This window comes from Ornithorhynchus anatinus, chromosome 14 (genome assembly GCF_004115215.2).
Source record: "Ornithorhynchus anatinus isolate Pmale09 chromosome 14, mOrnAna1.pri.v4, whole genome shotgun sequence".
Lineage (NCBI taxonomy): Eukaryota > Metazoa > Chordata > Mammalia > Monotremata > Ornithorhynchidae > Ornithorhynchus > Ornithorhynchus anatinus.
This window is the reverse complement of record NC_041741.1, coordinates 9,739,708-9,759,947: the sequence shown is the minus strand read 5'-3', so window position 1 is coordinate 9,759,947 and position 20,240 is coordinate 9,739,708. Positions and strand designations below refer to the sequence as shown.

At 42.1% G+C, this 20,240-nt stretch overlaps 1 long non-coding RNA gene across 2 annotated transcripts in view; it reads right to left on the bottom strand.

Moving 5' to 3' along the window:
* The window catches only part of LOC120638815, a 47,331-nt gene extending 27,409 nt beyond the window's left edge, over positions 1 to 19,922 (bottom strand). For both annotated transcript variants that reach the window (XR_005660785.1, XR_005660786.1), the window contains exon 1: positions 19,641 to 19,922. This is a non-coding gene — a long non-coding RNA (uncharacterized LOC120638815). The remainder of the gene's footprint in view (positions 1 to 19,640) is intronic.
* Between the last annotated feature and the right edge of the window lie 318 nt (positions 19,923 to 20,240).

Sequence of the window (20,240 nt, the reverse complement as noted above, 5' to 3'; positions counted from 1 at the left end):
GAAGAAGATTAAGGGTCTGTCCTTTACAAATTTATATTCTATATTTTTAGTTCCAGAGAGTTGTTTTTTTTTTTTAAGCCAAGAATTCTGTACTTCCCAAACCACTGTAAATACAGGATTAAATCAAGCAAGTTGGACACTGCATTCTTATAAACCCAGCCAACCAAAGAGTGTTAATGGAAATATTTTCTGAGGAGAAACATAAGAGGTTTACAATCCAAAATAATCACTGCCAATGATTTGGCTTTTCTGTGGCAGTTTAGTAAAAAATGTTCATACAACTCAAACCTGGCAACCCTTAAAACAAGCATAGATGTTTACAATTTTAACTCGCTTTCTGGAATTTCAATGATTTATTAAATTAACCTCTTTAGTTTCCATCTGAAACTATCAGATTTATCAGATTACCAGTCTACTTAAGTAGGGATTATCTACTACCCATCCTTAATTATTTGCGACAAATATCTACAGGTATTCTCTAATCGTTCAGACAAGCACTAGGCATACATTGTGTGTGTGTGTGTGTGTGTACACGATACTCTACACAAAGTAAGCGCTCAATAGATATCATTGACTGATGTTTTCGTATACAATCATTCATGCCAGAGGTTAAACTCATGAAACATGCCATTATTTGGTTAGACCAAGAGATCATCCAACTCAGGATTCTGCCTCAACTGTGACAACTGGTTTTGGAAGAACTGCCCAATCATGGCCTTTCCTGACATTGATCCTAATATTTAGGGATGGCTCATCCTACGTCTTTGATTATTCTACCTACGTCCTTAACCTTCTCACTAATATCCAATCATAGTCACAAAAATCTAGCTTTGTTCAGGCAGAGGGAGATAGCAATGGATGGAAAGACATGGGCACAAACATGAACAGTTAGACTGATCCCTGTAGAGACACACATAAAAATCACAGAGGGAGAGGGGAGAAGGAAGTGGTGACCCAGCGTAAAGAGAGGGGGAGATTATAAAATGGGAGAAAGAGACAAAAGGAAGGGGGAAGATCAAGAAGGAAGAAGGATAGAGGGACACAGGAGAGAGAAGGGGAGGACGGGTACAAGACCTAGTTTCTAATCCTGGCTCTACCACGTAACTGCCGTGTGATGATGGGTAAATCACTTAACTTCTCTGTGCCTCGGTGCCTTCATCTGCAAAATGGTGATTCAATAATTATTCTCCCTCCTACTCCCTGTGAGCCCCTGATTACCTTGTATCTACCCCAGCCCTTAGCATGGTACTTGGAATACAGTAAATGCTTAACAAGTATCACAGTTATCAGTATCATTGTTATTATGATTTATCACCCAATTATTCAGTACAGCGCTCTGACCACAGTAAGGACTCAGTAAATACCATCAGTTGATTGACTGATTGATCACACACTAATACATGCATTCATGTTATAGAAATTCTTATGTGTATCCTGTTACCTATTAGAGTGACTAGATTCACAATAAGCCTACTTATCCCATTTAGAAAATTGTGTATGATCTTCAGAATTAACTACCCTTTCCAGGCATAGGAAATTCATAATCCTCTAAATACATTTCATGGTCCAAAAATGCCCTTTCCCCTTAAGAATGAGCACTCTTTTCTCAGTGCGATTTTCCCCACAGTGAGATTGCAGATAGAACTCAACCTCAGGGATCAGTGCACCTTGTGTGCTCAGGTGATGGCAGAGTGCTTAAGTACCAGCCTAGCATCAGTACCTGTGGATCAGCTATGGCCCACAGCCCCTCTGTTCATTCATTCATTGTAAACTACTCATGAAATCAGTCATAACAGTAAGCATTAGCCCATGTGCCCAGGACCTAGAGGAAATCAGGCAGCAGGCTTAATCAACGATCCCGAAAGACACTGAATATTCAACACTTTGCTGCTCCTTTGCATTCCTTTCTATTAGTTTCCAGAAGAGCTGGTGTTTATGGAAGGTCTCTAGGTGCCTCTTCTTCAGGCGGGGCTGGGGAAGTGACTCCGGGGAAATGGGGAGGGGAGGTGTTGATAAGCGCTATCAGAGAACAACGAGGAGGGGTGGAGAGGGCCAAGAGGCAGAGGCAGAAACATTCATGTTTTGGGAAAAGAAAATGATCGATTATTAAAAATACGCCAGGTTAGTGCTAGGGGATTAGTCCATTGTCCAGTATTGCAGCCTGCAGTTTACTAGCCTATAGGTGATATACTACTGATCACAACGGTTAACCAAACCGTTACATGAGGGCTGCTAGACTCCGGAATTCTTGGTGGCTGAGAAGAGAAAGGAAACAACTTGAACTTGCCAGCAACTGTCGTTCAAACTCATCTTGTGACCCACACAAGGGGGAATGGAGGATTAGAGTATTTTTTTTAACGTCTGGGGAAACAAGCGAGAGGAATCCACTGAAAGTTGAAAGGCTCAAAGTAAACAAAAGGAAACAAATCAACGATCCCTCAACGGGCAGTTAATATCTAGAATTCACTACCACCGGAAGGAAGTCAAGCTGAAAATATGGACAAATTCAAAAGGGGTGGGGATAATTTTTTTTAATAAGCGGTCCACAGAGTTTCTAGGAAGAATGTTAGGGATGTGAAAGGGAAATTTAAGGTGGATTACAAAGTGGCTATCTGCACATGGTTCTTCCAAGCAGCCAGTTTGGGGATGCAGTGTAGAAAGAGAAGATCTGGGTACAAGACCTGGGTACCTATGTGATCTTGGGAAAGCCATTTAGACTCTCTGGGTTTCAGTTTCCTCATCTGTAAAATATGGATTAAAATATACACTGTGAGCCCTGTGTGGTACAGGGACTATGCCCGATTTCATAAACCTATATTTAATCTGGTATTTAGTACATAGTAAGCAGTTAATAACTGCCATAATTATTATCTACTTGCCATTTCTGGAGACAGAATTCTGGGCTAGACAGAGCAATATTTTGTCTCAGCAATGTTTTTTCCTGTGTTTCTATTTCCTGTTAACCAAGTTTCCATTCACTCTGGATTCAGAAAGAGAGATTACAATCCTTTCCCTCTTTCTATCCTGATTTGAAATGTTTACTTGGGGTTTAGGTCTTATATAGATGACTGGTACAGTGTCAGAAAACCAGTGAGCTCTCAATTAATGGGCGCTGGAGTGTTACACTTCATTCTTGTCTGCCTGCATTCTCAATCTTTCCTCTTTGTCTGCGGGACTTTTATAGAATGTCCTTTCTCTGTCTGTCTGTCTCTCTCTCTCTCTTCAATCAGAGCTCCAGGTACAATAGATTAGCTGGAAGAGAGGAAGGAGAGGGTTGATTCTCAAACTGCTTTACATGATTGTACTCTTAATTTTTCAGGCCTACTTTGCAATTCATGAGTTCTTGTTTTTGATAAACTATTTCCTCTCTGCCTCTTCTGAAACACCAGTGGTTGCTGGAGAAAGAACAGAAGAAAAGTTCCATTTTCAAATACATACTCATTTACCTCCATGTAACAGAGGCTCGAGAATAACCACAGAAAAATACGGGCAACTCCAAATCCAACTAATTATGCTTTTCTCCTAGTCTGCTGTAATTTCTAAAGATCCCTGATAAATGTTTCAGCGAAAGGCATACAACCTTCTCTAATACACACGGCAAACTGATATAATAGGGGAAAATTTAATTTCCTTCTAACTGGCTGTCAGTTTTTGCCCTGAAGTATGGAGATTGATAAACTCTAGACTGTGAGCCCATTGTTGGGCAAGGATTGTTCCTATCAGTTGTCAAATTGTACTTTCCAAGCGCTTAGTACAGCACTCTGCACACAGTAAGCACTCAATAAATACGATTGAATGAATTGAATGAATGATTGAATAAACCTTTCCAAGTTAACCTAGATCCCAGAAGCACAGGGACACAAAGGTAAGAGGTGTTTTAGACATATTTCCTTTCAGGAATAACTTTCACTGCCACTCACATTAAGACCTATGTCCACTCTTGTTTCGCATCTGTAATATGCTCCTTAAGTAGCCAAATTCAATTTCAGCTTTCAACTCTCTTGCTAATCGATATCCTCGGTTGTTTGTAGTAATGGAAGTGTGTGTGTGTGTGTGTGTGTGTGTGAGTGAGTGAGTGAGTGAGTGAGTGAGTGAGTGAGTGAGTGAGTGAGTGGTAAATAGTCTCCAGCCTTCCTCAAGAAAATTGTTCATCAATAGTGCTTTTTTGTTTCTGATTCTTCCCACCTCTTAGACCGCAAGCCCCAACAGGGACATTGGCAATGTCCAGTCTGATCATCTTAACATACTGTAATTTAAAAGACACTTATTATTGACCTTTTTACTCATATTTCTCTTCATGTTGTGTGTTTCGAGAACAGTAAACACTTTATAGGAGCTCCTACATCCCTGATGAAAGGACTTTCTATAATGCTTTTAGCCTGTGGAATTGGAAGAGCTTTCCAAGGGAACATAGTGTTACTGGAACCTTAGATTGCCCTTTGTGATGTCCTCAAGTGTGGGCTGCATAGATAAGAGTGAACAGACCAGCTTTACTCCATCCCTGATGGAGAAAGCTTCAGAAGGGGCAACTTTAACTTTTATTCCACTGATCCTATCATCATGGAGTAATCTGAGGATCTTGATAAACTGTTCAGGGGAGTCAGAGAAGACAAGTAGCTGCTGGAGCCCAGGACTACCGATAGCGTCAAAATGTTTTAGTCAGGTCGATGAACACCACCCTCTTTGATGCCATGTTCAGCACTTCCGCTTTGTTGGCGTTACAGCCAACGATTTGTCTGCTGTGCCCCATTCTTATGTAAATTCACCCTACAATGAGAGAATAGCAATATTCCTTAATAATTGATATGGAAGAACTCTGGTGAGGATTGTTGGATCCTACCAGATTCTTCTCGAGCCTAGAAATACTGGTTGCCGTACTGAAATGGTGTGGTATTTCCATATAATGATAAAGACTGTACACATGTTTGAGATTTTCCGATTTGTAGATCTTTCATTCATTCAATTCATTCAATAGTATTTACTGAGCACTTTCAGTGTGCAGAGCACTGTACTAAGCACTTGGAATGTATAATTCGGCAACAGATAGAGACAATCCCTGCTCAGTGACGGGTTTACAGTTTAATCTTGACTAGTCTTGGTGCTCTGCCATTCATAACATTTATGTTGGTGTCGACTTAGTACAGAGCTCTGCGCATAGTAAGTTCTTTATAAATTCTATTCCTACTACTTGAATGTTGGAGAACAAGCCATGGTTTTGCATGCTAATAAGCTCACTACTCCTTTCAGGACCTAGTTTTAAATCGTGTCTCCTCTCTTGAAGATTTCCTCCTGGTCTGCTGAAGAAATCTGCCTTCCTTGAACAAAGGCTTTCCGTCAGAAGTTTCATAGGCAGGTAACTAATTATTTCTCATCTCCCCAACATGTCCAGAGATGGTGAAACTGATAAATATTTGATGATGGTACAAAATGAATTTTACAAGACTTCAGTGGGATTTTTTAAAGTTGGTCCAATGGATTTGTTGCAAGAATCTTGTGTTTACATATGGCTTTTGTGTCAGTTGTTTTCCCTCCATATTAGCACCCAAATGGGTGAAGACTTGAAGAAATCAAGAGAGTGACTTTTCACAAAGCTCTGTCAAGGAAAAATGGCAAGTACCAGAATCCCTCCAAAAGATAAAGAATCTTACTGGATGAGTTGAAGGTTCATATCATAAGGGTATCTCATCTATCCAATAACTAATTAACCAATAATTTTGAAAGGTTTAGGCAACTACACCATGTGGTTGAAAATGAAGGTTGCACTGAGAGAGTTTTCAGGATATTAAAGTTGTCTGCATTATATCCCTTTTCCTGAGGAGGGGGATCACACATCACGTACAAAGACAGATTCTTTTGCAGTAGGTGTTTGGGAACCTGAAATATTGTACAGTAAAGCGGCGTTTGGGCAGAAACCTATCTATCCACGCATCCTCTTACAGTGGAAGATGATAATGTCGATGAAGTGCCCGTTTAGTCACTCGCTGCCTTAGACCTAACCTTTATCGATGCGAAGGATACCGAAAAATTTACCAGTTAATATAATATAGCCCATTTTTCTCATCCCTCTGGCACTCCTCTGCATTTTTGCCTCTATCGCGCCACCTAGGTCTTACCCTTTTATGAAAAAAACAAAAAGACATGCTAACTACGAGAGAGGAAAGATACTTGCAGAGTTGCTATAATTGAATTGATGCCACGTCTGGCCTTTTAGAAAGTCATTTACCAGGTGAGAAACTCAGTCCTATTATGTGCCGCTACAATGCCAGCGAGATTCATTTTCATAGGACTCTTTCGCACTGTTATTACCTCCCATCCTGATAGTACAAATGGTTCGTCTTTATCAATAGCGGTGCCCAGATTGGTATTTAGAGCGACAGTATCTTCTCAGTGGCAAAGTATCCCTCACTGCTTTTGCCTCAGTCCATTAAATTATCCGACTACCATTAAGTCAGGAGGCTTTATTTTGCAGTTTGAAATTAAAGGAACAGCAGACCTCCTGACTTCCACCGCTAATTAAAGTGATTTTGAAGGAATAGAATGATGGGGAATTTTGAATGGCAACCCCAGCTAATCTTTCCAGCTAGCCAACTCTTGTACTAAAAGCCCATCGTGTTGTGGAGTATTATATTGTTCACCAATGGTAATAAGTAGAGGGAACGTACCAGCTCACAATATCTTATTCACTAGCCTGACCCCTTCTCACTGATAGTATATTGAATGAAACCGCAAAAACCTTCTATCCCTTCAGCAGGAACCATCGCCCACGCTGGGCAAATAGGCAAAGCCTGGCTTTCAAGCGGCAAGTCTGGCTTTCAAGCTGCAAGTCTGGGTCGGACGTGGGGAGATTTTTCAGCAACACTCTAACAGTTGTCTTGCGTTTCCAGATGTAGGTAGTTGAAGAGGCACCAATAAGGTTAAAACAATTCACACACCAGCTAATTAGAACTCTTATATTCTAGTTGTTGTCCGTTCACACCCTATGGCCTGCCAGACCAGAATTATGAGGTTTAATTAGCTGAAATGGTAAAACTAAGCTGGGGGACAGAAACAAAAGGCTTTGGAGACACAACGAAGCAAAACTTCAATCAATCAGTCAACCAGTGGCATGGTGTAACAGAATGGTGTATAGAAGTGAACAAAAGAAGAGTAAGAAACAGAAAACGGGTCAGCCTGACATGTGATGCTGATCTTGGATGAGAAGCTTTGGGAAGATTGTGACATCAAAAGGAAGAACAAAAATAACATCAAACAACGTGTCTATTAACTCTGTCATATTGTACTGTCCCAAACAGTACAATGCTTTGCACACAGTAAATGCCCAATAAGCGTGATTGACTGAGTGGTAGCAACTGCCACGATGCAGGAAGGAGTAATCTTTATGTGCTCATGATTTGGAGGGATTATCAATCAACCAATCATATTTGCATAATGCATACTCTGAAGCTTAAATGCTTACTAGGTACCAAGCACTGTGCCAAGCACTGGGGTAGACGCAAGATGATTAGCTTGGACATAGCCCATGTCCCACTCAGTCTAAGAGGGAGGGAAAACTAGTATTTTTATCCCCTTTTTACAGATGAAGAAATTGAGACCTGGAGAGGTTAAGTGGCTTTCCCAAGGTCATGCAGCAAGAAAGGGGAGAATCTGGGACTGGAAACCAGGGCTCAGTCCCTGGTTTATTTTCCATTAATGGTTTATTTTCCATTAATAAAAGCCTACCAACATAATCATCACTGTCTGACGTGGAAATAGCTAGAGCTGCCCTCCATTTTTGAACACGGTACTCTTGATGGGAAGACCCAATCCACGCTCGTGGGTGTGACTGAACCGATGGTTGGGCGACAAACTCCCTCATCATCCCTGTGGGCAAGGGCTCGATACAGTGCTCTGCACACGGTAAGCACTCAATAAATCCAATTGGACGAATGAATGCACATAAAAATTGTTTCTCTGAAGCCTTTCCAGGTTTGCCTCTGCTTTTAAGATTGCCTCTCGGTATCCTGTTCTTTGGGAGCTCAGTCATCTCCTAACCGTGGTCTCCCACAGCTATGTCTCACTGAAGTAACATTTATTGAGGTCGCACTTGGCGTTCTGCATCGTACTAGGCTCTTTAGTAAATATGGATGAAAGAAGGGACATGTTCCCTGACCACAAGGAGCTTACATTCTAACAGGGGAGAGACAGGGATGGGAACATTTACAGAAAGAATGAGCTAAATAAACAAATAAATGCCTATATATATGCAGTGCTTAGGAGAGTATTTATGAGGTCATGAATGGTAGGGTTAATCTTTGTCTTTAAGACTGTGCTGCACTTTGATTTGAAATTATTTATTCCCCCTTCTCTCCCTTTTGGTGTTGCCATACAAAAGCTGTCTGAGGGATCCTGGAATATTCATTCTCCTTATTTACCCTATCTTGTAAGTTATTGTTGTCTATATAGGCTCTGAACACAGTACGAGGTTCAAGTGGTAACCTTCCTATTCAAACACATAGCTACTTAATTTAGTTAGTAAGAGGTGCTTGTTTTTCAAGGTAATGTTCTGCTTACATTTTGTTTTTAACTAAAATTTCATCCACGGTTTTCAACTGCAACACTAAAAAGAAATTTTTCTCTGGGGAGGGATGAAAGCCATTCTTTTTGGACCACAAAATCTAGTGAAAGTTACGTAAGTGTCCCATGCACTTGTACAAATGAAGTAATTTTTGATATTTATCCAAAGAACAACCCAGTAATTTATCTGTGAGATTTTCCTTTTTTTTCTGCACTATCCCTCTGGTCCTGGCTTTCGCCCTCCACCTATCATTCTCCTGTGGAAATGCAAGTTCTTCATTCTTTCCTTTGCAAAGATTTACAATATCCTCATCTTCAACAGCCAACATAATAATACCTTGAATTTATAGCACACTTTTATTTTCCAGAGAGCTTTCTTATTACCGATCTTATTTTTGTCCTCACAACTCCCTGTGAGAAAGAGAGCTATAGATTTTCTTATTCTCTCTCTCATACAGGGGAGGGAACTAATGTCCAGAGAGGTTCAAGGACTTGCCCCGGTCACACAGCAGACCAGTGGCATAGCTAGAACTAGATCCTCAAATTGTGAGCTGTCCACTAGCCTACACTTGCTCCTAATATATAATCACGGATCTGATCCGTTATTTTTGGACAGTGATTTTGGGGAATGCTTTCCATGGATTTTGATTACACGACCGAACCTATGGTCAAACTGGTGGGATCTTCTCATTCACTCGTTCGTATTTATTGACTACTTACCGTTCTCCCTCTAACCCTAAATTATATATGGAGAAATGAAACGGCGGCTCATTCACAAACATTTGTGTCACAGCAGGACACGCTGTAGGCAGAGAAGCAGTGTGGCCTAGCGGAAAGAGCACAGGCCTGGAAGTCAAAGGACGTGGGTTCTAATCTCAGCTCTGCCATGTGTCTGCTGTGTGACCTTGGGCAAATCACTTCACTTCTCTGAGCCTCAGTTCCCTTATCAGCAAAATGGGAATTGAGACTGTGAGCCCCACGTGGGACAGGGATTGTGTCCAACATGGTTACCTTGTATCTACCCCAGTGCTTAGAACAGTTCTTGGCACAGAGTAAGTGCTTAAGAAATACCACAGTTATGATTATTATCTAACCAAGAACCCACACAACAGAGCCCCACAAAACACTCTCCCTAGGGCTGATTCAAGGATTCAACAACGTAGTAAAACACCTCTAGGGGTTAGACCTGGAAGGGGTTCAAATTCCTCCATCAACTATTGGGAATAACACAGTTTGAAGAAAGTTTGCCCAAAGAGCGAAAATCTCCAATTAAAGTTTCATCATCGCTCTGGGTATAAAAGCACAGTGCTCGCGTACTCTCAGCCAGATGACTGGTAATTACCGTAGCTACGTAAATACTTCTTCCCCTGTAATATTCATTTAAATTACAGCGATTTTCCAACGACAACAACAAAAATATCTGGACAAAAGAGGCAAGATGGCAACGATTAGTTCAACTCTGAATATCTTTGGAAGGAACAGTAAAATGTCCAATCCAAGAATTGGTTATTCCCAGAATAAAGAGGTCATAAAAAAGAACACAAAGTCAGATCCAAAGGCGTACGCAAAGTGGCAGCTTCGGTCTTTGGGGATACGAAAACTTCAACAAAAAAAAAAAAAAAGGACACTACGAAAGCTCTCGGGAAAGAAAACATGGTTTCCATAGCAATGGATCACAACTTTGTCTGAACACAAAAGGTCCTATTTGATTGTGATATTGGGGCTTCAGCAAAAAATGTACTTTGAAAGTGACTTAGGAATCATTAGACCCCCAGATTCAACAGTATCAGGAGGAACTAGGATAAAATCAGAGGCTTCCTTTGCAGTTTCTCTTTAACTATTGTAAAAATAACCTCACGAAGAGGCACTTCAGGGGATTTTACACAGTAAATCAGCTATCCAAATGCCTGCAGGAAGAAAGAACAAAGGGTCCTTCAGGGTTGACCTTGGAGAGGTTTGAATTCCTACTTTAATCCACTGGCAAGATTCAAGGTGAATAAAATCCTTTGTACAGACATTGGGAGCAGTGGGTGATGGATTTGGGTGTTTTGAGTTATGAAGGGTCCTTCAACACCCTATGTCTCTTATATCGTCTCATTTTGCTGATGATTAATCAATCAATGGTATTTGAGCACTTACTGTGTGCCGAGCACTGTGCTAAACACTTAATAATGTTGGTATTTGTTAAGCGCTTACTATGTGCCGAGCACTGTTCTAAGCGCTGGGGTAGACACAGGGGAATCAGGTTGTCCCACTTGGGGCTCACAATCTTAATCCCCATTTTACAGATGAGGTAACTGAGGCACTGAGAAGTTAAGTGACTTGCCCAAATTCACACAGCTAAGTGGCCGAGCCGGGATTCGAACCCATGACCTCTGACTCCAAAGCCCGTGCTCTTTCCACTGAGCCACGCTGCTTCTCTTGGGAGAGTACACCTCAACTGAGTTTGTAGGCACATTCCCTGCCTACACGGAGCTTACCGTCAGGAAGGGGCGGTCAGATCTTAAAAAAATTTTGGGATATATACACAAGTACTGACAGGCTGAGGATCAGTCATTCAATCAATCCTACTTATTGAGTGCTTTAAAGGGTACAGAGCCAAGTGGAGAGACAATGTAGAAGAGAGAGAGAGAGTAGAGCAAACAAAGACTCAGTCGGGGAAGGCCTCTTGGGGCTGAAGTGACCTTAATCCGACTCTGAAGGTGGGGAGAGAGGTGGTGTGTCATATATGAAGGGGGAAGGAATTACGGGCCGGAGGGAGGACTCGAGGAAGGAGTCAGCAGTGAGATAGATGAGATGAGATGAGATAGAGGTAGAGCGAGTCTGTCAGCGATAGACGAGTGAAGCGTTTGGGACAGGTTGCAGTAAGAAATGATAAGGTGAATCGTGGGGGAGGAGACATGGGTTAGCTGATTGAGTGGTTTAAAGCCAGTAAGGAGTTGCTGTTTGATGTGTTTGTGGAGGGGCAATCACTAGAGGTTCTTGAGGAGCAGGGAGATGTGGACTTAACTTTTCTTTTAGAAAAATGATCCGGGCAGTGGAGTGAAGGATTGGAGTGGGGAGAGACGGGAGGCAGGAAGATCAGCCAGCAGGCTGATGCAGTAGTCAAGGCAGAGTATGATAAGCGCTTGGATCAGCATAGCAGCAGCCTGGATGGAGAGGAAAGGACTGATTTTATCAATGTTGTGAAGGTAGAAGCGATAGGATTTCATGACAGATTGAATATGTGGGGTCAAATGAAAGAGATGAGGCTACGATAATGTCAAGATGATGATGTAAAGTCTCTCTGGGGATAAAGCGCAGTGGTGGCTTAAGCTGCTTCCCAGAAAGCCTACCAAGTTGAGATTCTCCTTCAATCCCACTCACGCCCCGCCTTCCCTAAAAGGAGCAGCAGCTCATCATCCTTGCTCACAAGCGACCTTTCAGGAAACAGAAAATGTGACTAGATGGATGACTTCTTAATAGGTAGAAAAGAAAAATGACCTTTCTTTTATGGGGAGCTACTTCTCACTCGTCTTCCAGTTCGGGGTTCCTTGGGAAGAACCACCCACCTAGGCAACCTTGCCGTAGAATGGAGCAGGGCAGAGCTACAGTGATCCATTCATTCGTTCACTTGTATTTTTTGAGCGCTTACTGTGGGCAGAGCACTGTACTCCAGTGAGTCCACAATCGGAGTAAAAGTTCTTGTGGGCACTGAATACCAACAACACTTCAGTTATGTTTCCTAATATTCTACCATTTTCCCTATCTTTAATTTATTTTTATTTTAATGGCTAGCTTCCTCTGCAGACTGTATGCTCCTTGAGGCAGGGATTTTGTTTACCAAATCTAATGTATTGTGCTTTCCCAAGTGCTTAGTCTCTGCACCCAAAAAAAGTTTCAGTAAGTACCACTGAGTGATTAATTGATTAATTACTGCTACTGCTCTTCCTTCTCCTACCATCACTTACCATTTACCCTGGGTTAGCCAGATTTCTGTAGGCTGCCCAAGCCATACTGCACAAATATGCAATACCTATCACCAAATGGTGAAACAGTCATCCAACTTTGTACTCACCCCAAGCTTTTCTCTTTCACTTAAAGAAATTGGACTTAACATTCTGGATTGTAAATAGATAGCTTGACTACTCAGGTGATATGAACAGCTCTCCCTCCCAGCCTTTTGATCTTTCCAGACACTCCGAATCCTGGGGTTCTTTACACTGCATTTTTCATATGTCCAGCTCTATTATCATTGTGAAAGGGTCATGTATGGCCTGACAGTTGAAAACAGTCAGTGGTTATATCCCAAGTCCCTCGCTGGGTTGTAACATCTTAAATCAGCTCCAGGCAAAATAGAGTAAACAATGTCCCAGAACTTGGCAAGCTTATTCCAGTTTTTCTTTACTTTAAACCAAATGTGAACCCTCTAAAGACTGATAAGAATGTGAAAACAGAAGTTTGAGTTTCCAATCGCTTCAATAATTCATTTGACAAGAGATTTATTGTTCTACCAAAATGTGTAGCCCCTAAATCCATCAGGGGCACTGGGATTATTAGAGCATTTGGGAAAGAAATACAAGCATGGGCTTGCTATTAGGTTTAGAAGTGCAATTTTACAGGCTGCGTATGCGCATCCAATTTTTTCCAATGAAATTTTTATAAGAATCTTTATTTAAGTGTAATCATAGGAAAGCATTCACCTCGCTAAAATCAGCCACCGCAAGATAAATTCTACCAGCAGCTGGATGATCCGAACGTTGGACTCAGTGGGAATCAGTAGTCGCCAAGATTGAAAAACCAGCGGGGAAGCCACTAAGACCTAGCTTATAAAGACCCCGCTCGTGCCTCTACCAGCACCCCTGGTGAAATACCCCTGTCAGATAAAATATTTGAGCGGCAGTCGGAGAGGACCCTTGGCTCGGGGCCAGTAGCTCCCAGCCTTGGGAAATCATCACTCAGGGACACTCAAGGGCTGACAGTACACCAACTGGAATCAGAATTGGTTTTCCACATTCTTCATAACAGCATACACATTGGGAAAAGAGTTTCCTTTCCCATTTTCCATGAAAACATTGGGACCCAGGAAGGGAGCTGGGTTGTTGGTTTTCTTCTCTTTGTGCCTGGGAAGGAAGTTGCCAATGAATTCTAGGCAGGAAGGGGAGGCTTGTTGATGATGAGAAGGAGGAAGAGGAGGGGGAGAAGGGTGATATAGATGATGCAAATGATGACGACGATGATATGCATTATTATGTGTACTTATTTTAATAAATTATTTGTTTATATTAATATCTGTCTCCCCTTCTAAACTGTAAGCTCGCTGTCGGCAGGCGACCTATCAACTCTGTCATTCTGTACTCTCCCAAGTGCTTAATGCAGTGCTCTGCTCACGATGAGCACTCGGTAAATACGACTGATTACAATGAGGAGGAGGAAGAAGACGACGTCACAGATGATGAACATGAGATTGGAAGGGGAGAACCGATGACTGTGATTAAAATGGTGAAGGTGAATCAATCGATCAATGGTATTGATTGCATACATTAAAATCGAGTCGGTAGACACGATGTCTACCCACAGGGCATTTACAATCTAGCGGAGGAGCTGGTGCAAGGGATGGAGAGGAAGATGAGGCTGATACCAAATCATAAAGTTCATTGATCTAACTTCTGACAGTAGAGACAGGAAACTGGAAAAATCACTATGACCACAGTGGGAAGCAGGGAAACAGCCCTAGAAAATGTGACAAGTTGGTCTCCAGTCATCAGATATCAAGTGACCACCGGAGCAGGTGCTCTGAGAAGATCAAGGCACCTTGGGAGAAATGCAAACGGCATTATGTGAGATGGATAAAAATGTAGCAGTATAGGAAGGAGAAATACACGCATATGAAATGGAAGATATTGAGAATTACATGGTTCTGTGATTTCACTCACATACACCAATTAATCCCTACAATGAGAGATCACCTCATTTGGGCACAGATAACCATCCCTGTGCCCAGTTGGGGAGCACCAGCAGCCCCTGGACAAATTTAGCTATGGATGATCTAATAGCCTTGAGGAGAGATCACGGGCTTAGAAATAAGAGGAGCCAGGTTCTAATACTGACTCTGCCATTGCCTGTTGTGTGACCCTAGGCAAATCCCTTAACTTCTCCATGCCTCAGTTGCCTCATATTTGTAATGGTGATTAACTATCTCTTTACCTCCCAAATAGACTGTGAACTCTGTGTGGGACAGGGATCGTGTCCAACCCGATTATCTTGTATCTCATCCCTGTGTTTAGGACAGTGCATGGTCTATTGTGAGCACTTACCAAAGGCCACAATTATTATCATTAATATCATTATTGTTACTATTACCATTATTTGGCATTGTGATGGACAATATAAAATCAGGAATACACTGGACATCTGAGTCAGTGGATCAACCCAGCCATCAGTGGTATTTATAGAACTTTTACTCTGCATTAAACGTACTAAGCACTTGAGAGTACAAAACTAGAGTTATTTGGTACGATCTCTGCTCTCCAGGAGCTTCTATTCTCGTTGGGGAGACAAACCCCAAAATAAATTACAGGCAGGGATTGCAACAGAGTTGAAAGATATGCACGTAAGAGCTACTGGGGTGGAGGAAATCCAAAGACTTAATCATGAGAAAAGAGTGTAGAGTAAAATCCAGTCATCTTTCTCAATTTGTAATATTTGGGCCCCCACTGTCTCTTAATGCACCCCAGCCCAGAAACCCAAATATTAATTAATGCTGGCAATAGATTATCCCTAGTCAGGTTTTGAACTACTGAGAATTTGATCCAGCACTAGTTCGTCGGAGGATGTACCCTAATGTGTTTTGCAGTTGGAGGCAACAGTGGGCATTTATTAAGAGATATGATGAGAGGGCACCAATGTAGCCAGTGGGAATTGGGCAGTGAAGATTAGTAATAGTGGGCATTTAGAAAAGGTCTTGGGATATGAACACGGCACTCTGGGGTGCTGTGATAATGCTACTTGCATTACACCAGGTCCTGTATTCTATTCTATTTTCATATGGAAAAATATGAAACTCATGAAAAATTAAATCATTAATAATTTTACAATGGAGTACCGACGGTTCTGACAACCACACGCTGTTGCTTAGTACAGTATTCCTGCGCCAGCTGAAATATTAATAGAACATTGACTAAATATCTCTTGCAAGGACTACAGAACCCGGAGGTTATTAAGAAACCCCGTGTTTGTCTTCCAGGAATTTAGTTTAGTTTCTCTGCCTGTAGGTAGTTTCTGTGGGTTTGCTTTCTGAAGGATGGATAATTTTCAAAGCAAAAGTGAAGAAGTTCTAATAAATATCATCTTTATGAAATATTCATCCCATCTGCAGGTTCTTTACATGTTGGCTGCCAATGAACTATCAGGAGAGCTATATCTTATATTTAGAATCGGTTTGGTGAGACGTGCTGATTACAGAGAGGCGCACGTCTAGTGGCTAGTCATTAAATTAACCCATCAGAGCGCCCTGTACCATTAGGGCATAGTTGACATCGACACGCCTCATCTGCCAATAGACTTTTGTGGGTGACTATTCAGATTTAATCCCAGCTTTCTCCTCAGTATGAATGTCCCAAACTTGAGCTGTGTTCCTTGAGTCTTATTGTCCATGGCTTCCAACAGGTTGTAAGCTTCTGGAGGGCAGGGAATGGGTCTATCGACTATCGTATTGCACTGTCTCGAGTACTTAGTAGCATGCTCTGCACATAGTAGGTACTCCATAAATATCAGTGACTGATTGATTTAAGAATTGCAGATTCTTTTGAGCCAGGGAAGAGACTCCCACTTTGTTGTTCCTCTTCTCGTCTCTCAGTAGCCTGCGAGCTCTGGGGATTGCATCTACCTATTCTCTTTTACCCTGCTCTCCCAAGCGCTTAGCACAATGCTCCGCACAGTGTATGCACTCCATATATGCCACTGATAGATTCATCCAGGAGGACAAGGTCACCTACAGCCCTGTGACCCTGGCATTGAGATGTTAAAGACTAGACTCTTGTTGTCCAGAACAAAGCGACATCTCTCTCTTGATTCCCTCTTATAATAATAATAATAATTATGGTAATTGTTAAGCGCTTACTTCGTGCCAAACACTGTCCTAAGCCCTGGGGTAGATACAAGGTAATCAGGTTGTCCCACTCGGGGCTCACGGTCTTAATCCCCATTTTAAAGATGAAGTAACTGAGGCACAGAGAAGTTAAGTGGCTGGCCCAAGGTCACACAGCAGGTAATTGGGGGAGCCGGAATTAGAACTCAAGACCTCTGACTCCCAAGCCTGTGCTCTTTCCACTCAGCCACGCTGCTTATAGCTCTAGCAGCCTGAGAGGAACGAAGAGGACTCGGTGAGCCGTGCTCTCAACTAAACCAGGCTTCATCTTGTCCACAATTGCCCTATAACATAAGAAGTGTCATGATCTAGGCCAGCGTTTCCCCAAAGTGACTCGAAGCACACATCTTTCATTAGCCGGCATGTGTCTCTGGACCAGATGAGTCCGAACACAATGACAATGATTTGCGAGGACTGTAAGCGGAGGTTGGCCGTGAATAGCCGGTGCCATTAGAATAGAAGTGAGTCCTGCCCCTCAAGGAATTGGTATAAAATGTGGAAGAATTATCTGCCAACAGAGCTTACTTTAATTATAGTACAGTACTTGTGCGGGATTTATTTAGAATTATAAACCTAATGAAACGTTGAGACTGAAGTGCTGCTTTTCAATAGACTATTGTGTTCAATTTAATTGGTGGGGAGAGACCAGGACTATAGAGAGAATCCCATACAAGTTCCATTTTCCCATGCACGCTTTTATCTTCACCACTTCCTTTAATTATTTCACTTTGTTTCATCTATTTTTTTAACTCTTATAGTTGATGGTGTCAATCATAGTCCCGAGTCGGGAATTGGCTATAAATGCCTGGGGGTATCGGAGCCTTCACTTTGTTTTGACTTTCTCTTTGTAGTCTGCTCCTCACATGAAAAGAATCAGACCTTCCGTACAGGGCTTGCCCATTTCCAAGAAGCTTCGGCAATCCTTAGAAGACCATCTTGCGTTTGGAGCTATTTCACATTCACCGGATGATGGGCCAGAGAAAATTTCGGTTCAGTTTGTGGCTGTCGCCCGTCTGGGAGAAGAACTCCCTCCCCCTTCATATATGACAGACCACCATTCCCTTCCACCTTCAAGGCCTGACTAAAATCCTATCTCCTGCAAGAAGCTATCCCTGGCTAAAGCTCTCATTTTCCCTAGTCCCTCATCCATCTGCATCTCCTATGTGCTTGGATCACTTTAAACACTTGATGTTCACCCCAACCTCAGCCTCACAGCACTTATGTGCCAAGCCATAATTTGTTTTAAGGTCTGTCTCCCATTCTAGGCTAGGTGGGCAGGGATCGTGTCTACCTACTCTTTTGCATTTCACTTCAGTGCTAAGTATCGTGCTCTGCACACAGTAAGTACTCAATAAACGCCACTGATTAAATGACTGATTGAGAAGTGGGTTGCTCTTTGCATAATAATTAATAATTGTGGTATTTGTTAAGTGTTTGCTATGAGGTAACTGAGGCACAGAGAAGTGACGTGACTTACTTAAGGTCACACAGCAGACAGCATTAAGGGTCAAAAAACATGGAACAAATTTGAAGGTGGTTGCTGAAAACACCAAAAAAGGTTAAATAGAGCAGCTCATGCAGGAAGAAGGGCCACAACCAGATGAAGATGATGGACATCTGCCCAGTCCCAGCCCAGGAGGAAATGGATGTAAAAGGGTGGACTAATTCACACAGGCAATATTCCTAAGGAGACCCAATTTTGGAGGATAAAAGTAAGAATTTAGCATAAAGAACTATAATCTCCTCACTATCTCAGCACTGGCTAGACAAGTTAATGGGGATGTGGAGGTTGTAGTGAAAAAGTACAGCAAGGTTGGAAATAGAATCTAAGAACAGTTAGTTACTTTATTTGTTAAGCACTTAATGGGTCCCACATGCTACTGTAGAAACAAGACACTCAGGTCTGACCCAATCCCTGTCCTCACAGGGCTCACAATCCTAAGAGAAAGGGAGAGCAGATATTTTATCTCCTTCTTCTAGATGAGAAACTGAGTTCTAAAACTGTTAGGTGACTCACAGCAGTGACACGACAGCCTAGGGACAGAGCTAGAGCTAGAACTAGAACCCCGGCGTCCCGACTCCCAATTCTACGCTCTTTCTACTCGGCCGTGTTGAACTCACCTCAGGGAATATTTACTTTCCATTTAGCGTTCCAGAGCAGAGATAGAAAAGGGAGTGTACGGGGCTGAAGGAGTTAATGCGGCTTCCCAAATTGTCTTTCTTATAACCAAAGTGTTCCTCAACACAGACAATCTGACTCAGCATGTTCTGAAATAATGCCTTCATAGAAATGTGATAATGCTTTTTACATAGCATATCCCAAGTCTCCAAGTAATGAAACTTTCTTATCATGAATTCAGAAACTTCAGATTTAATTTGAATCTATTCCAGCAGGGTGTGAAGATGAAAGAGCTTCTAGTGGTGACATTTAGAAGCAAGTCGCTCTGATTGTATCTTAGAAAAAAAGTTAGTCTCAGGCACTTTGAGGGCAGGGATTGGGGGTGAAACCAAGCCAGAAAAATTGAATTAATGATAAAAGCAATGACAAGAAACCCTTGGAATCAATCAGCATAGACAGCAGGGTTTTGCCAAAAGAGCACGGGGCTTAGAAGTAGAGGACGCTGTTTCTCTGGCTGGCTGCGTGGCCTTGAACCAGTCATTTAACTTCTCCGTGCCTCTGTTTCTTCATCTGTAAAATGGGGATCACATCCTCTCTCCCTACCTCTTCAATGTCTCGTTCGGGACAGGGACTGGATCTGAAATGATTAAGTTTTGCCTGCCCCAGGCCTTGGCAGAGAATAAGTGCTTAATAAATACCATCATTAATCAAAATAAAAAGAGAACTTAAAATTCAATACAATGTCATTGCTGGCATTGTTGTTTGAAATGGTTATTAAAAAGATAACTTAAAAGAAAACATTTAGCAGGCACAGGGAAGGAATTTGAAATATGGCATTACCTTGTGTGAGCAGCGTCAGATGCCTTAGGAAGCTGTATTATCTCTTCCTTATGCAAGACAAAATCCACCTGGAAAAACAGTTCTTCCTATCAGGATGGCAGAGACCCAGAGGGGTCACCAAAGTTTGTCACTTGGGGAACAAGGACTTTTGAAAGCAGAGCATCTGTGGGGAGAGATGAGACTTAAATATATTTTTGGATTCATGAAAGGATCTTCCTCAAGTAGCAAACATATTCTGTCAACCACCAGAAATTCAGTCCTTCCCCTGAGTTCAGTGAGTTAGGCAATGGTTCCTCTTCCTGCTTTCATTCCTCCACTTTCCTCTTCTGACCAATAGAGAAAATCTGGGCTTGTGATTGCACTGGCAAAACTGGTGTGGGTGTTGAGCAGGTGACTTCAGTTTCCTCTGCTTGCTCTATAATTGCTCGACTGTCATTTCGCTGCGCATGTGGGGTTTAGACTGTAGGCCGGCTGTGGGCCGGGAAGTCTCTTGTACTGCATCAACCAATCAATTTATTAAGCACATACTCTGTCCAGAACGCCTTTACTAAGTGCTCAGGAGAGTACAATACAACAGAATTAGTGATCACGTTCCCCGCC